The sequence below is a fragment of the Neodiprion lecontei genome, chromosome 2 (assembly GCF_021901455.1).
Source record: "Neodiprion lecontei isolate iyNeoLeco1 chromosome 2, iyNeoLeco1.1, whole genome shotgun sequence".
Lineage (NCBI taxonomy): Eukaryota > Metazoa > Arthropoda > Insecta > Hymenoptera > Diprionidae > Neodiprion > Neodiprion lecontei.
The window spans coordinates 2,092,058-2,109,810 of record NC_060261.1 but is presented as its reverse complement, the minus strand read 5'-3'; the positions used below and the strand labels follow the sequence as shown (position 1 = coordinate 2,109,810).

General features: G+C 45.6%; 1 protein-coding gene; it reads right to left on the bottom strand.

Annotated features, from left to right (window-relative positions):
• LOC107222284 overlaps positions 1-17,753 on the bottom strand; it is a 149,378-nt gene that overhangs the window by 27,821 nt on the left and 103,804 nt on the right.

The following is a 17,753-nucleotide window of genomic DNA, read 5'->3' as shown; positions in this document are numbered from 1 at the left end:
ATGAAGAAATTAAGGCGAAATTTTTTATGGAAAATGCATTTGTTATTTGTTTGAGAAGCCGCCGTGTTGTTAGCAATTAATATTTTGTTTATTCCTCCGATCAAAGACTAGATAATACCTTATATTAACTGAGTCTTTTTTGTTTTTTCATTTCCGACGATTCAGTCCAGAGATATCTTGCTCGTCGAAAGACACCATTTTTACGTGCTGCTCTCGCGGATCGGCTATAGCAGCTTTAAAAATCATTACGTTTACCAATAAAAAATATCAGAATGAATTTCAACGTTACCCCAATATGTATATAAATTTGTATGTTAACAAAATTGAAATGTCTCTTGATGCAAAATCCTTGAAAAATCGCTCCTTTCCGGCCTCCTGCGACTGGTTATAACCCCTTAACGAACCATCCTCCAGCATGTGAAATGTGCAGCGACAAAAATGTTGAACAGTATACCCAGAGAGTTGATGGCTCGGTGGGAAAAGGCAATAATTATAACGCGGTAGTCATACGCGTCAACGTCCCTACGGACGGTTCCCCCAAGTACAGGGAACATCGCGGGCTCTGCAGCGCTGCTAACTACGCTACGCACACTCTCCCTCTCTCAGCAACGGTTCTGTTATTCTATCTCACGTACGCGGCTTTCTCACAACCACCGGCGCACATCCGATGGAATATAAGTTTTAAGGCGTGTTTTGATAGCGTCAGGGTGTGTCTGCCGGGAGCCAGGGGATTCCTACCTAATGGATTGCCGCCGCCGCCGCCGCCGCCGCCGCCGTCTCACCGACTCCGCAACCGTCTTCCTCGCGACGACGACGTTGCAACTTAGAAAGCTCAAGTATTATACTTATAGGGTGCCTTATACCGGCCGAAGACCCTGCGGTTGTTTGTGCTTTCGCAATGTGTGTTCGATAAATCGGCCATACGCTCTTTACCAACCATCATCACCAAAGCTGGAGGAAAGCACTTTCACGTCCGAAAGCTTCGTCATGGTTGCAGAATTGCAAGATTACCGCTCCAATCTCTAAGCAACTGCATATAGGTACCATTATGGGCTTCCAAGATTGCTCGAGCATTCCAAGAAGTAGCCCATTGTGATTTGGGCGCATTTTGATTGGTACGAAGCGGTCTTGATATCTTTCAGATTTTCAAGGGTCAAGTATAATCTCGCAGGATCGCCATTCGAGCGGCTGGGCTCAACCAACGAGCCGGGCGAAGACGGGGGCCGTCTTCGAGACGGAGATATAGTGGTCCGCTTTTTGAAGCCAACACAAATATTGTTTCACATAAATACGCGTCAGCGCGTAGCTTGACTTGGAAGCTCCGTATTACCCACCCCGTGTCGTGTGTTGGTTACATACGTGTGCCCACGTGTACAGAGTGCGCCAGTAGATACCGCATAACATTAAGCCCTAAATATTCGTGCTCGCGGGCGCCGTCGGCGCGTATATCCCTTCGATCCATCCGCACTTTTCGGGTATCCCTCAAACTCAAACCGGCCGCGGAGCTTCACCGCCATATCGTATTCGAGGAATTCAATTCCAAGAATTTTCATCGCCCGTATAATTTGGTAGGTAGTTAGACGTGATAATGTCTAACTACTTCTCATTTTCTCTCAACCTAGCTGAAGAGCCTCACCGCGATATCATATTCGAAGAATTCAGTTCCACGATTTTTCACCACCGTTATAATTTTCTAAGTAGTTAGACGTAACAATTAATGTCTAACTACTTATAACGTTCCGGATACCTCAATCGGTTGGTTAAGACCGAACGCGTCTGCACAACTGTGACCTAACTCGTTCCATTGGTTTCCTTCGTGATGCTTTCCTCCACAAATCCTGAGTTAACGATTGACGGCTTGACAGCTTCCGTACTTTGCGTCAGGTATGTTCAATGCGCTTTATGCGCAGCTTGGCTCTACGAGCATACGACTGTGCAGGATCTGATTATGAATTCTGATGAGAATGGTGCATGGAACTATTATAGAATCGCGTGCTAATCGGTGGCCGACAGACGGGTGGATGGATGGATGGATGATGGTGTTGTTTTCGTAATGGAAGTAGTGCGCGTGTCTTACAAACCAGCAACATGCTGCAGCAGCAGTAGCAACAGCGCGACGCGTCGTATAGTCTGCTTCTTCCTACTCTGCACAGTATCTACATACAAAGATAGTGTGAGAAGAGCGGATCGCGAGGGGGAAGCGAGATGTGGTGAACCGAAGCGAGGCGCGGCGAGGTGAGGCGAGGCGAGGCGAAGCGACAAAATAATTTATTTTGTTAAACAACAAACGGTGTTGTGTTAGGTTTGCCAAAATAACCAAAACAATACTATACTACTCGCTCTACTATATCTACCTACATTTCGTTCGTTCGTTCATTCATTCATTCGTTCGGTCGGTGCCCGTAGTTTTCAGCCTCTCTCTCATCCATTCATGCACCTCAGTTTCGTTTTATCACGATCGCTAATCTGCTTGCAGTGAAAATTTACGCTACCATTCCGCTCGAAAATTTTATACTGTTCGACATTAACAGGTTACTAAAATCCAAGATATATCATCATCGTTTAATGTTGTAGCTAATAAGCTTGGTCCGTTTATTCGATAACCAAGATTAGCAAGAACGATTTTGCACACGTGGTGCTGGTTAAACCGAAATTATGATGCGTGTATTTTATTTTGATCTTAACTTCGATTATCGCATGGTACAATCATTTTCAATGAAAGTGGTTTGGTTCAATCAATCATGGGTATTTTTTTTTTCTTACGTGTGTATAAACCTTCAGATTCAATCGATACATGAAACAAAGTTCTCCTCTGAAGAGGGAAACCAGAACCACGTGAAAACCTGTCATTCGTTTCATCTTCATATAACCGCAAGAAGATTGACTGATCTATTCATCATATTTATCGAGATCAAGCATCTTCTTCTTTATTTATCTCAATGAACAAACCTGACACGTGATGATAGGAACGGCACGGTACCCTTTACCACTGTTACATAATTTACAAAAACACCGCAACCTTCACGATTCAATCATTCCGTCCTTGCACGACTATTTCTATTTCCGAATATACATTTACAGCAGTCAACTCTGAACTCAAGGTTCGGAGAAGGTCGTGCGACAAATGGCGTATTCGCCAATGTTTCCTGCAAGACCCCGTAGTACGGAGATGAGGTTACGGGATGAGGCCGGGAAAATCGGGAGAGCTCTGGCGAAGGGAAGTAATGCATAGTCCGAGTTTGTTGTTACAGATGGGCCGGAATCCGAGGGTGTATTTCAAGCTCACCTAGCGGGCATCTACATACATACCACACTATAGGATACAGGCAAGTAGCGCAGTTACTTTATCCTTCAAGTATCCTTCGACTTTTCAGTTCATTGTCAGTGGCGTTGATGGAAGTGCAGCATTGGTTGCAATTTCGCTAACCATCGGTGATTGTACTTGGTGGAAACCAGTTCGGTCATACATTTTGAATAAAAGAAAGGTTCCTTCTGACCGGTTCCATTCACTTGCAAATGGACATTTGGCATGTCGTCGTGTATGCGGATCTTTGAGTTCGCTGAGATGTAGGGAAGAAAGAAGGCTGCCCGGGCCTCGGTTCTCCGGGTTCTCCGTGTACTTGGTCTTCATTCGCCGTTCGTCGGTTGTCGCTGGTTGCCCTCTCGGTCTGAGTTGCTCGTTGTGGCGTTAGAATAACACTCGTGGAAGCATTGTCACCCTTGGGTATAACCTTCGTTCTCGAGGCTACATCAGCCAGCAGTCCCGAATGGCTTGGCATACTGTACCGTCACCGTCACCGTCAGCACAGCGGCGAGAACGAAGGGCGGCCAGGGGGATGAAACAACAACCGGCACCCTTAAGCACGGCCAATGAAAACAAGACGGGGGTGTACGCGAACAGCCCGCTGCAGCAGACTCGCACGAATTAGAAAAATAACAGACCGTCACAATTCGACAATTGGACTCTGCCGAACAATCGCCCATCCCCATTCTCAATTGGATTATAGAATCTGTATATACATATATATATATGGATGCTTTTTCGCACACGTATACGTCTTTGCTTGCCTAGTTGTAGAAATTTTCACCATTTGTATTATCGCTCTGCTTATATTGTACGCTACGGTAGAAAATCGTCTGAAACCCATGACTCCACCGTTCTATTTTACACCGGAGCTACGTCAAATGTGCGTCTTGAAGATTCAAGGGGTTTTCCAAATGTCACTTCGATACTGACGATCGGTCCTCAATTTCTGACCTTGGTTTACCGCAAGATGAAAAAATTCCAATGTTGGATTCTCTGTAAAAATGATTATACATTCGGCGAGTTTCTCACGTGGACTGGATCCAGCTGTGGTACTAGGTACATCGTGTTTGAGAGGGGAGGGAGGTTGGGGATTTTTCACCCTCCCGCGCTGGTAATGTAGTCACGCCTCGAGGTAAACGGAGATGTTAAAGTTTCGTCGAAACATTTATCGGGCTGTTAAACCCGGCCTTTAATTGCCGAGGCCATAACCGTTTCTGGTCTTTATACGGTGTCTCTATGGTTTCCCGTCCGTGTCCGCGGTCCGTCGACCGTCAGTCTCCTCATCCAGTATAGTTGCTACAGCCGTTCCCGTACTGTAAGAGACACACGTACGCAGAGGAATACGAACACCGAGAAAGACCTCGGCGAGGACGGAGGCGGGGAACACACGCACGCAGGAGCTCATGGCGTATACATGTACATATATACATGTAGATACGTGAAACGTGTGAAGTAAAAGAAATAAAATCTATAAATATGTGGGCGGCCGCGGCGCACGCGACCATCCCTGTGTTTGTTCAACCAGGAATAAACTCCGTAGTTAACCTTTCTACATTTCAAACCGCTTCTTCTTCGGCGAACCCGAAATCCAAGGAGCCCACACTGCGGCGGTTTTAGCCCGCGTATATACGCTTTGTTATATACCTACCTCCGGAGATGTAGCCATCAATATGCCAGCCCCAGATCGACTATTACGTAGTCTTATGACTGGACCCTGTGCCATGTGGGCATTAATTCGTCTCATCATTTTTAAGCACAAGGGTGCGACTGTCATTCCGGAAAATCGAGGAAAACCCATTTCAGCCAATCCATGTATGACTCTGATCTGATCCTTTCTAACCAGATATATGATATTGCTTACTGGTGAAGTCCTTGGATCTGCAATCCTTGCGGTCAGCGTGTTAAGTTCTTAGATGTTGAATATTCCGTGAATCACTCATCATCCCATTTGGAGTCTAAGAAGATTGCAGTGAAATTTTTTGCTTCTGGAGTATCGTTTTCACGAAGAGTGAAAAGTGTATTAATACACTTTGTAGAGCTTTACAATCAGGATACCTTCTACACTACACTGCGAAATATTTCGGTTAATTCAAAGCCCATCAATCACAAGACGTCGGGATCCATATCCGTGTACGCGTGTAGCGTAAAAAGTCTGTAACAGTGTCGAGATGAGCATCCTGAGGATGAGCTTGGTGGTTCCCTTAACGACGCGTGACGTTTGACCCCAGCTCGTCTTTTCTCGGTTGCGGTGTAAACGCGTGGGTACGGCATATGCGGCATATAGACACGTGTGGACGTACAGATTGGGAGTTTAACGCCGCGAAACTCTGTGGAATTCGAGCAATTTGTCGTCGCCCGTTCCTCCTCGAAGTCCTCCTGCATCACTAGCATCCATCCCACGACTCGAGGGTCGCTTGGAGTGCGCCCCACAGTCTCTCTCTCTCTCTCTCTCTCTCTCTCTCTCTCTCTCTCTCTCTCTTCCTCGCTCTCTCAATGGGTTCACTTTACGGAGTCGCATTAGTCGAGTTAGCCGCCATGCACTGCGAAGGAAGCGTGTCTGATGGCGTTGGTTAGGCAGCCGGTTAGTTAGCGGTAAACACATCTCATCAATCTTCCTCGCGCAAGCTCTGTGTTCGAAACGAGCTTATACCCCGCAGCTCTACCATCCAAGTGCAGGTACGTCATGCGTACCCAGTCAGCTCGGTGTGCACTGTCACCGTTTATAGATACACGTGTATATCATCGGGTACATCCGTGCATTCATCATTCCGTTTCTGGTCCATGTGACAAGAATGAGCCACCGAATCACAGCCGACAAATTCCGCGAGTATAACTTACAACATTTCGATGCTTCTCCGCGACGGAGTGGATGTAATCATCCTTTCGCTTATACTTGGGAGACTCGATAGACCTTCGAAGTCCATTTATCTCACGTTTGCTACTCCCAGGCAGTCTCTGCATGATTAGGGGCAGAAATGGGTACGACACAATGACTCCGTTCACGTGGGAAAAGAGTGTAGTATACCGTATGTAGTTACATAGTGGCGTGACTGTGACGGTGCGGTACCGTTTGGCTTCCAACGATGTTGAGGAGGCCGCCATGCTTGACACGTTGCGCGATGACAGCCAATGGCGATGGCCACGAGGTATTCCACAGGCAACCTGCAGGGTCCTCAAATGCCACACCCCCCTCCCCCTTCGCCCCATTGTGCCCCCTGCGCCCCACCAGACTCGGCAAGCCTCGGGGAAGAGCCGTGGCGTATCGACCGCTCGTCGACCGCTGAAAGAGAGGCCAACCCCTCACTCACTCACTCACTCACTCACTCACTCACTCACTCACTCACTCACTCACTCACGCACGCACCCCTACGATAATATTTTTATAACCGCCCCATATATCGACGGGAAATTATTTTTCACACTCCTCCGCATCGTATAGGTAGGTAGGTAGGTAGGTGGGTAGGTATTACATGTACCCATCACTTTCCACTCGTATTATACCGCGAGAGTAATTTTCTCTCTGTATATATAAAGCACAATGCCCGGTATACCGTCAGAAAATTCAACTCGATCACGTGATATTTCACACGAACTTTTGAAGCCCGTATTTTATGTATTCCAAAAATGTTCCTCATCATATGGAAATTTATCGGCAATCGTGAGTAGGTTTCATTCCAAATCCACGCACGTTCTTGGATAACAAGTTCACCTGTAACGCGGTGATTAGAGAAAAGACGACGGAGGAGGAGAAGGAGGAGAAGTGGTAGCTCCAAGATGGTCGGTACTATTCGTTAAGAAAATATTTTATCCCCATATAATGTCTTGTGCAACGGTTCAGGTAATAATACGTTTCTAATGGGGGACCAATGGGCAGTGGCCAAACACACCGGCCCGTTTCGAGTCTAAAGTTAACACGCGTTACGCGTGTGTGTCTAAACCACCACCAGATAAGAAAAGAAGAAAAAAACAGAAAAAGAACGAGCGAGTGAGATGGTAAAGTAAGCGAGCATAAGATAAGCAAGAGACACTGGCTCGGAAGCCGGAGCGAAAGAGAAAAGAAGTAAAGCTAGCTGGAGTAGAAGGAGAAGTGGAAAGAAAGAGTTCAACCTGCACCTTATACTCCAGGGCAGATCTGACTGTTATTCTACGCGACACGGATTGCTTTTCGAGACAACATCAGGTTGGCCTCGCGGAGGACGGGAAGGCATAATATAGTTATTAGGTAAGGTCGGTGCTCCTGATATATGTAGGTGCAGGGCACGCTCCTGGGTTCAGCTCCTGCAGCAGATGCATGTATACCTATAATACTCACGGGCAAACATATCCGTTCGTAACTGCACTGCATATATGTTGCAGTGTTGATGAGTTCCATTTTGTCTGTTTATGCACTCCGATTTTCATAATCATGTTTCTGAACGTCATCAAATACCAAATACCGAAACGTCAGTGATTAGACATAGTTTGGTAGTAGAATGCAGAATCGGAAGATGGATTGCGTACAGGAATCGTTTAATATGATGTCCAGTGGTCTTGGAAATGTCTTTGAATTTTTTACGGATTTTTTACTGGACACCGTGTTAAACATACTGATTTTTGCTACGACGATTCGGGTACAGTATGGCTATACTGTTTACGCAGTGGTTTCCGAATTCGGTTAAACATCGATAACCATGGAGACGATAAGTATAATCACGTAACTCTGAAATGACACATTCTATTTGACAATTTAGAGATATAGTATACGTATACGTAAAATAATCCCATTCGAGGATTCGAATTCACGTTTGTGTTGGCGCTCGCGGATAGGAGTTTATTTAATATAAACTCAGAATCTGTCTGCCTACCTAGAAGCTTGTATTAATACAGTTACCACTGGGAGCAACAAAGCACCAAAGCTGGGACCTGCTCCTAATCTCAGACATAATCCACTCTGACGCAACTCGGGGTCCTATTCTGCTCGACGAACGAATTTCTGGTATTATGGGTGCCCGTATTGTGCCCCCGCAATATATAGGCCGCAAACAAAATGTTGTTGTCCATTTTCTGATCAATTCACATCAGCCCACAGAGGATTGAACGTATTCACAAAGAACGAGACGAGCGCGTCTTAATCGAGCAAAGAATTTCGGGGAATGTTGAAAAGAATGAGAAATTTATCTAAAAGCAGGCACGACGAACTAAACTCTCGCCGGTTAATGTGGTGAGATGCTGATGCACTTGTCACTAGTAGAAAGATCGTCGACCTCCCGCTTACCGTTTGCCACAATTGCCTCATCCATCCTCAGCCTCTTACACACGCACATCAGCGACGCCTTTTTCTGCCTGTACCTACAAGAAGTGAGTTCCCTGAATGGAGTATCTTCAAATACCCGTCTAGATCCAATATCGAAGAATGAAAGCCCCCAGTGTACCCACCACGTCGTCGGCTTTTCCGGATTTCTCTCGGCTTTACGGGTTGCAGGTAGCGCAGTGACATGCACCTCCACCACGCGAATGAGAACTATCAAGGTTGACGATTGAATTCCACAACGGAGCAGTGAAGTATCCATCAGAAGACGTACGATAGGCCGAACGATGAGATACTACCGCGTGAAATAATACAAACCCGTGACGAGAGTAAAACCGTTGTTAAGAGCACGACGATGCACGTCGTTATAATGTCTTGGCCGAAGCATGCCGAAGTCGTAAAGTAGTCGAGATTATAATACAAGCGAAGAAGCGCGGCCGGGACGCCAATTGAGGATGTTTTCTTAGCGCGTAAGGAAGGTCTTAATTCATACTCGATGGGTGTTGTTCCAGCTCAACAGGCATCCACGAAATTTATCAAAATGATAACACCAGCACCGTCGTGCACTTCGAGTTTTCGTTGCATAGGTATAAGGTACGCCATAAACATGATACAAAATGTCGCATTCCACATGCGCTTCGCCTTCGTTTACGTATGAAAATGAAAAAAGAAACGTCCACATAGGACGAGAATTAAGGAGATGGAGTGAACGGGGTCAAGACACCCTGGAAAAGGTGGATGAGACCTGCTGCTCGTTGAAGATATGATTGTCGGTAGGCGTTTGCGGTGATACGAAACGTTGGGAATTATCATACCACGTCCCATGGTGTGCAGATATGGGGTGTACATATGCTGGAAGCTGCGATCATAGTATAGACACGTTTGTGTGTACCGCTATATTAGCCTTACACACTGCACCGGGTGGCAATTTCACGCGACAAGTCCTTTCATCAGCATATCAATAGACAGCCAGGATTATCTGGACTGAGTATAATACTCTGCCAGCCGAATATACATATACGCTGCGGTTGGTGCGGACAGATAGGGTTGTCGTTGCATAATTCGTATATACCCTGCCCTCGTTCAGTCCCTCGATTCTGCACAATGGGTTACCCCCTCAGTGATCGCACCCCCAGTCTCAGAGGAAACAATTATAACTGAACCGATTTGTATACCAACTCTACGTTTAATTCGACTGAGAAAACCTCCTGTTCTCACGTATCGTAGAATGAGAAATTTCTGCAAGGTGGCCAATTTTTTGAGTTTCAGTACAGTTCCTTGAATCATAATATAATGTACCCAATGGTACCAAGGATTGATCGATGCGGCCAGGCATCTACTTTTTCACCGAGCTTTGCGCTCACGCGGTAATTACTCGACATTTGAGGGTATTCGAAATCCCTGAAAATAGACATTGCGGAGTACCGCGGGTACGTCGAGTACATCCTGGGCGATGTAAGAGGCTGCCATCAGGAGCAGCGAAGCTGTGAGACACGGACCGTGCAGAGACGTGCGGGGTCCGGGGATACGCGTCATCACAATCTGAACCAGACGAAAACAAACTTTCTTTAACCCCACTCTACTTTCCCCCCCTGAGTCCCCGCGAGTCGCAGGTCGCGCAACCCCGAAAATCCGGCTGGTTTATTTTTATTGAAAACATATCGGCCATTTCCTTCCTTATTGTCTGCGGCTGAAGAAATAAATCCGGTGCCTGCGCCAGAAGCAGCAGCAGCAGCTTCTCTTCCTCCATTTCCCAAACGTTTTAGTTATTAGTGTTGGAATGCTGCTACTGCTGCTGCTGATGCCGATGCAGTTACCGTGCTAGGATGAGCTAGGGTACAGAACCGCACACGCATGGATGCTGCGGTACGGAGCACAGAAGAGACGCACGCGTGTGTGCCCACGGGCACACGGGATAAACCCGACGTGTGTGCGTTCCTGCGACTAATCCTATTAATAGTCAACTTGTCATTTAGAGCTTAGAACCTCAAACGAGACTCCCATACGTTGCATCCAGTCTAGCCTCCACCTATCATATCGCGACAGAGCGACACGCGTGTCTCTATTTGACGTCCGTTGTAATCTAGACGATTACACGGTATATTGGTGTATTTTAGACTATCCTACTGGATATACGTAATTTGGATCATTCGGGACTTCTGTATATTTACCGAACAAATACTGGGTTATAGTTTTGATAGGTACTGTTATAGGAGCTTCTTTATAGTCTCCATGCATTCGTCGTTTCTACACGATTTTTTACCTCTCCAATTTCGGTATTGACCTGTACACGCATTTCTTCTTCTTGGGTAAAAAATTCCGGCAGTTTGTAGCGTAATTAATTTGACGGACGTGTGGATTATATCTCATCGTGTTAATAACTGGCACCGTGACGTATGCAAAGGTGCAGGGGGGGCAGTGAGAAAGCAGCCGAGTTTCGGTGAGAGGGGAGAGAGAGACCCGTTTGAGTAGGTGTGGCTAATTTAGACCGACTGTTTGGTTAGCAAGCATTTAAGGTTTGTCTTGGCCGTGCCTCTGTGTCTTTTAGTCAGTTGATCTGTGTTCTGACTAAACGATACGACTCTATGCCAACACCTAATAGTTGATCGTTCCTGACGGACGCCGGTGGCCGGTATATTATACCGTCCCGAGTCTCTGCACTCCAGTATCGCTGCAAGACCGGTGGCCGAATTGCTCCGAAATGAATTTCACTCCGCACCAACGAAAGACGTCAACGACAGTCCTCGTATAACTTTGGAACTATCGCTCCTAGCGCAAAAATTTGTGAAATTATGGCCCTTGACGATCGAGTCACAATCCCTTTCCCAGATATTGGGAATATTTGTCATTCGAAACGTGACCGAACCACGAAGCGTCTGATCGTGAGTAATTGACGATTATTGCTGTCTTTGCATCGGATGATTGCCATTTCCAGATTGAAATTGTCGCAGCGTTTTATCGCGTTATCGTAGGTGTTTTTCCACCAATTGTATTGGTGGCCCGGGGTCGAACTTAAATAGAAGATGGAAGTCTGGGAGTTTTATATCTCCGCGGCTGATTACAACGACGACGTCAACGGGACTCCATGGTCCGAGAGAGTAGACTAGTGCAACTGCAACCCTCCGGTGCACAAAAGATTTAGAGAAGTTGCGGCTGAACAAACACCGCACGCAGACCGCTCCACGCACACCATCGAAAACCCCATGTACCAACCGCGTACGTATACCACGATACCGAACGGCGGGGAAAGAGAGCTATTTTAAAACCACCGAATACCAACGATCACCGAAAGCCACAACGAAAGTTCCGCAGAATCTTTCGCCTAAGAGCTTGCAATTACGAATCAATATACAGGTTATACATTAGGGTGGCCCTTATTTAGAGTGTTGACGAATTTTTTCCACCCCACTCCCCAAATCAACTTCAAATAATTCAAAAGCAATTAACTAATTATTTCAAATTCTCAGATTTTCAGATTCGTCACGATTGGCTGGTATGATGATGTGAATTTTTTTTCCGGAATGAGCAGCACTAATCCCCGCTAAAACCTATTAGTTACAGATTTTTTTCGACATTATTACTCTTACAATAAAATGTATACTGCGAAAAAAGTTTTCCCCATATTATTTCCATGAGAAACATCGATCACAAAGCGGACTATCTTCCAGTTGTGGTAAAAATATGAAAAAATTAGCAGGGGAGTGGGGTGGGAAAAATTCGTCAACACCCTAAATACGGACCACCCTAAGGTCATACATGTACAGCAATATTGCACGAAACTATATTTGCAAAAGGCAGCAATTGCGACAGGCGGGAATTCCGACTGCCAGCTGATGGCAGTGTTTTAATATTTTTACCGCAACCTTCTCCAACGTGCGCGGATATCTCGCGCTTCTTTCAACATCCTGTCGTTCCACATCAGCGGCCACGGTCTGTCTGCCTACCCGGTAGCACTCGCTCTAAGCGCATGCAGGGGATGATGTTTTCACCACACGAATGTTGTTTTATGCCGGGAAACGGAAGGCGGGCCCGCCGGACGGTTCGAGAGCCGGCCAGCCGACGGTCCGGTAAACCGATTTGCACATCGAATGCACTCACTGTGGGGTAAGCCAGCCAGCTCTGGCTCATTTTCCACAATTCCGTTACCCACCATCACTCAGCATTTCACCACCCCCACTCCTGAAGTTGTTGCTCTCTCTCTCTTTATCTCTTCACGTTCCTCGCTTCTCAATTTTCACTCCATTTTATTGACCAGATTGAAGGTAGTAACGAAATATTGAAACTAAAATCACTGTATTCAAAGTTTAGAACGACTTTGAAGGAGTTTAGTTTCCAAAATCTGAATACGAAAGTCTTTGCATGGTTAAAAATAGATTCGTACTCAATTTGAGACGATCCTACATTCGGTAATTAGGGATTGTTTGCTAAAAATGAATCGTTACGTTAACGTTACCAACTTCAATCTCTTTTTCATTATCACTTCGTTATACTCTCCTGCATCTCTCACCTCGGCAATTTACTAGGTATCATTTTTCCAAAATAAGTTTATACATTTTATACTCCAGCATGTGTCTCGAGGTACAATTTACGGGTGATGTTGACTTGAATTGCTTGTTACATCAAGCGATTGCACGCCTAGGAGAATGTGATAAGAGACTCTAATCGTCATCGTCGGAAAAGCAGGAAGAGATTTGAAAGTAGGTATGCGATGTCCGACGTCATCCGTCAGTCATACTTTTCCCCCCTTTTCAAGGATCGTCGGATTCCCTGACTATGCACTGGAACGTCGAGGAGGGAAACGAACGAAATCTGGTTATATTTACTTTAGCCTTTTCCTGCGGCCAAAATCCTTGGAATTTTTCAACTCGGTCCTTCGCAAGAGGAACTGCAGCACGAAGCGACATGCGCGTACGCAGCTCGATCCCGAAATGCAGGAGAATCTCGATACGATCGATTCCGACATGCAGGGTATGAAATCTGGAGATACATGATCGCACATGATGTCCGACGAAGCGGATACTACCGGTATATTGTAGCTGGGATGCAAGGATTTCAAAACATACCCTGCAGATGTTTGTTATCCTTGCGCGCACTAGCGAAATGCGTTTCATACACGCGGCTTGATCCGCGTTTCGCGATCTTTCGCAGATCGCGAGGTCGCCGTCGGTGTTTGGTAAAGTAGCTGCAATCTCGCAGCTTCGGCTCGTTCGAACAGCCGAACCCCGTTGCTGCATGAAAGGAGATGAGAGACGAGACGAGACGAGATGCAGACTCCTGCAGACCCGTACGCGGGGCTTTTAGTCGTCTGCAAAACGCATCCCGACGTCCGGCGTCGACTCCGATCTTGAAGCTGCAATGTATGCACCGCTGAACGGACGGTTAAGCAAACAACGTTTTATCATAACTACGATTCACGGCCCGTTTTGCACTTACTCTGATATGCATGGATGATGTTAAACGGGGCGGGGTTGAGATTCCGAATTTTAAAGGCTCCGAAAGCGCTAGGTTCGACATTTTTTGGCGGCGAAACCTAAAGTGAAGAAATCAAACATCGATGATACATCGGAGTTTCGAATGGTCCGAAACCCGACGCTCAAAGTTCCGAAAGTGCAGAAATGAGAATATATAAATATCTGAAACATCGAAATTCCGAGTGATCGAAGATTTTCAGTTCCCTGAATTTTTGGCTCGGTGAAATTTCACCGCTCTAATCTTTCTTTGTTTTGGATTTTCGATATTTTTACGCTCGGAATCTTGAGTATTCTGATTTTTTACACCCACTTGTCGAGTAAACTACGCTCTGTGAGTATATTTTAATTTTCGGAATTTTACTCTATCGAATCGTTATTTTTAGAAATTTCGTTCTATCGAAAATTCAATTTTCGAAATCTTGCATTTCGGAACTTTAGAGCAGTCGGGTTTCCGACCATTCGATATTTTGTTGTTTTGTAGTGGTTCGATTTCTCTACTTCAAATTTCATCACCAAATATTTCGTAATTAGGCGCTTTCGGAACTTTTCAAATTCCGAAATTCAACCCCGCCCTTGTTAGAAACCCCAGAAAATATCTCGAAGCTGTGATTCGTGCCAACACAGTAATTTGAGGGTACCTATTCTAACGTTGTATCATGAATTCCCGACGATCGCACGGGTTGCAATTTCAACTCGGATGATCTTCCACCGCAGTTTTTCAACTCAGTCAGTTACTTTATATGTTTCCTCTTCTTCTTCTTCTTCTTCTTCTTCTTCTTCTTTTCCCTCCTCTCTGTTTCCTTTTTCTTTTTCTTCTTTCATTTTTTTCGTTAACTTAGCCTGCAAGCTTTTTCCGTGACGCGCTGTCGGATACGGCTTTCGGATAGGTTTACATACTGGCTGCAGCGGGTCGGAGGTCTCTGGAATTAAATTTCATCCTTGCGTAAACATCCAGGCTCCGACCTGACTCTCAGCGACAAGACACACGCGGTTCATTCACCGTCTTATATGATCATACATCCAGCTATGTAGAGCGTACGAAAAATTTTCACGGCCACGCCGGTAAAAGCCTTTTGCCGCGTACGATAATTTGTACAACTCTAATATCCATGGCCATGTGTACCTTTACTGATACTTGATACTATACACAAACAATTTGCCATGAAAGTTCTGTATGGCCTCGCCCCCCGCCTTTCCGTATGTGAAGCATAATATCTCATTTCTATGAAGGTATGAGATGAGTCCAAATATCCGCGGTTTTTTCCTGTGTCGTTCGTTTGAATACCTCTTGAAAAAAGAGAGAGAATGAAGAAAAGAAAGAATGGGAGAAAAATAAGAGTCGGTACATACGTGTAGGTAGGTACGTACGTACGTGCGCTAAGTATAAAGTAGTACGCGGGCTGCACAAAATAGCACGTAGTTTATTGTTTCAGGTTAAAAAAGAAAAAGAAAAAAAAAAAAAGGAGTAGAAAGAAGAAAGAAAGAGAGATAGGCAAGCTCGCACCACCGTGTGTGGAGGAATACATACGAGTGTCTACCGCAGACAGTACAGAACCCGATTATGTGTGGGTGTGTGTAGGTATAAAGCGTATGGCAACCGTGTCCGTGGGATAGGTCAAGGAGTAGTAGTTTATTTTAAAAGGTTTCAAAATTTCATAAACATTTCCGGCGAGGCTCTTTAGAAAAACGTACAAGGTACCCATGCACCCGCGCCGACGAGCTGCCTCGAAACTCCAAACCTCCTCATCTCCGTCGGCCAACCCCTGCCGTTTCAAAGGAAAACGGCACCGAAATATCAATTAAAAAAACAAACTACTTTTCGCTTGAAATAACAACACATATCTATGGATTGCCCGCTTTAACCTCCATTCCGTCGTCGAGTCCTCCGGGGACCCGCACCGTCTAGCTTATAGCTGTCTTCCAATCCCCTTCCTCCGCGTCCCTTAATTTCATGTAAATGAAACCCTGGTACACAGAGATCTTTCACGACAAGCTTCCGCTTCCGGCTCTCATCCACAACCGTGTAACTACAGCCAATCGATGAGTCTGATCGCGCCTAAGCCGGTTAATTCCGATTAGTCGTGTAATTTACGACACGGCACATCAGCGATCGTTCAGCTGCTGATATTAGACCGGAAAATTTGCTTACTTGCGGTGCTCGACTGGTGGCCATATTGGAAAACGTACTCATGATGTCAGAGGCTGGTTGTCGCTGCCATTTTATCAACACATAACCTAGGTTTATCATTTCAATCGAGGCAAATCGTAATTCTTGGGCTTTCAAATTACTCATGCAATACATACATTAATTAGACTTAATCAGTGATATATGTGTTCTACTATCCACACGCGGAAAACGACGGTCAACGGTGAGATGACAGTCTGTTTACATTAGTCTGATTTTTCTCTCCACCAGAGGACGAATCGCAAAGTGACAATCTCAATGGTGCAGGGTTTTATACTTGAGAGAGCGATAGAGAGAGAGAGAGAGAGAGACGGTTGTGTTATTAAAAACCTTTCGAAAAACCCGATAGCTGCGGGGAGAGTTCCAGCCACTTGGATGTTAATTTTCCCCGTCTCAACTCTGAAGGCAATCTAACTTTTCGCCAAAACTTCAAAAGGGTTCGGTGGTAGGTATATATAATGGTTGTTATCGTATGCCCTTCGGCATTCGGCGTTCCGATTAAGGATTTGAATAACCAACTCTATCCAATCCAGCATATATACCTCCATTATCATAGGTATACCTTTACATACATACATCCACCATCTTATACTTCCGCGGTTCCGTTTCGGTTGGTAATTAAATTTATATCTACGGGTAAAGTTCGTCGGTAACTAAAAAATATTTAGCCGATAATAACTGAAGAGTCCTATACTGTGTATATGTACGTTGATATCGAATCTTGGTCAGGTTCGGCGATCCGTGGAACCCACGCACACTCTGTTATAAGGTGAGACTTTGCGAGGTTTGGCAAATTTTCGGCGAATCTTTTATGCGCCGAATGAGACCCCAAGATCGAGGTGTCTCTAGAGTGTTTTCACAAGCCGGGAGTCGAACCCTTGGAAAAACAGACGTTAAATTGAATCCCTCGCGAGGGAATAAGATCTGAGAGGAGAGATGAGGGAGTTGGAAGAGGTAGGGAGCTGGGAGAGACCTCCACCTCTCTCAGCTCCCCAGCTTCCAACCACCTCGAAGAGACTTGACGTAGCTATAAACACTAATACTTACTTTCGTTTTAGGATTAAACGTAGCATTTTATAGGTATTACTTTGAAATCAAACCCTGCAAAGATGCAATTGCGGTATGTTGGTCTGCGATGCATGCAGTTGAGTCGTAAGGTCCACCGTCATCATCGTCATCAGCGTCATGTACAAGGTGTCAAAATCCCCCTCATTCAAACGGTGTCGATACCAAAATTTCGCAACGTGAGTTAAAAAACTACGTAGAAAGAGACACCCGGTAGACGAAGTAGAAGGTGAAGCTCGTTAATCCCATAAAATCAATATTGTGCCTCGCGAAACTGGCTCTCATCGTCAGCGAATGTCGAAACGGTTGGTTATCCCTCTCGTTCTCTCTCAACGTACCGTCTTTTGCCACTCCCGTATGGCCTGTGATTTCGTTCCACAAGACCCAGTCGACGGAGAGCCTGGGTCCCTCCGGCAGGGGATCAGGGCTGACAAGTAT